This window comes from Pyrgilauda ruficollis, unplaced genomic scaffold, assembly GCF_017590135.1.
Source record: "Pyrgilauda ruficollis isolate IOZ18807 unplaced genomic scaffold, ASM1759013v1 scaffold1264, whole genome shotgun sequence".
Lineage (NCBI taxonomy): Eukaryota > Metazoa > Chordata > Aves > Passeriformes > Passeridae > Pyrgilauda > Pyrgilauda ruficollis.
In genome coordinates this window covers 2922-4077 of record NW_024511033.1, presented here as the reverse complement: position 1 = coordinate 4077, position 1156 = coordinate 2922, and the positions used below count along the sequence as shown (strand labels likewise).

The 1156-nt window shown below is 67.6% G+C and overlaps 1 long non-coding RNA gene across 1 annotated transcript in view; it reads right to left on the bottom strand.

Moving 5' to 3' along the window:
- Positions 1-1119, bottom strand: part of LOC121348552 — a 2278-nt gene extending 1159 nt beyond the window's left edge. Inside the window, exons 1-2 of the long non-coding RNA XR_005954377.1 lie at positions 1054-1119; positions 39-113 (exon numbers count right to left, since the gene is read on the bottom strand). This is a non-coding gene — a long non-coding RNA (uncharacterized LOC121348552). The remainder of the gene's footprint in view (positions 1-38; positions 114-1053) is intronic.
- Between the last annotated feature and the right edge of the window lie 37 nt (positions 1120-1156).

Sequence of the window (1156 nt, the reverse complement as noted above, 5' to 3'; positions counted from 1 at the left end):
CCCCCCCAAATTTTGGCCCCGCCCCCTCCAGGCCGTACCAATGGGCAGCAGGATCCCCAATGACGTCATCAAAGGCCCCGCCCCCCTGGGCCCGCCCGCCCGGCCGAGGTCACCTGTGGGACAGGGGAGGTCAGTGGGCGTGGCCAGGGGGGCGTGGCCAGAGGGTGGGATCAGTGGGCGTGGCCAGGTGCGGAGGTGGGCGTGGCCAGGCTCGGTCTTTAGGTTGCCAGTGGGCGTGGTCATGCACTCAATGGGCGTGGCCAGGTGTGGTGGTGGGCGTGGCCAGTGGGTGTGGTCAGCAGGCGTGGCCAGATGTGTTGGGTGTGGTCAATGGGTGTGGTGAGTGGGCGTGGCCAGGTGTGTTGGGTGTGGTCAGTGGGTGTGGTCAGTAGGCGTGGCCAAATGGGTTGGGTGTGGTGAGTGGGCGTGGCCAGGTGTGGCAGTGGGCGTGGCCATTACGCATGGCCGGGTGTGGCCATTAGGCGTGGCCAGGTGTGCTCAGTGGGCGTGGTCAATGGGCGTGGTCAGTGGGCGTGGCCAGGTGTGGCAATGGGCGTGGTCAACGGGTGTGGCCGGTGGGAGTGGTCATTGGGCGTGGTCATTGGGTGTAGTCATTGGGCGTGGTCACTGGGTGTTGTCAGTGGGCGTGGTCAGTGGGCGTGGCCAGGTGTGGCAGTGGGCGTGGCCATTACGCATGGCCGGGTGTGGCCATTAGGCGTGGCCAGGTGTGCTCAGTGGGCGTGGTCAATGGGTGTGGTCACTGGGCGTGGTCAGTGGGCGTGACCAGTGGGCGTGGCCAGGTGTGGCCATAGGTCTGGCCAGGAGTGCTCAGTGGGCGTGGCCGGGTGTGGCAGTGGGCGTGGTCAACGGGTGTGGCCAGTGGGAGTGGTCATTGGGCGTGGTCAGTGGGTGTGGTCAGTGGGCGTGGCCAGGTGTGGCCATAGGTCTGGCCAGGAGTGCTCAGTGGGCGTGGCCGGGTGTGGCAGTGGGCGTGGTCAGTGGGTGCGGTCAGTGGGTGTGGTCAGTGGGCGTGGCCAGTGGGCGTGGCCTCACCTGCCGAGGCGTTTCCCTCCGCGCTCAGGTTCCGCTCCGGGGGCTCGGGGGTCCCGGGGGGATCTGGGGGGACACGAGGGGGAGGGCCCAAAATATCCCAAAA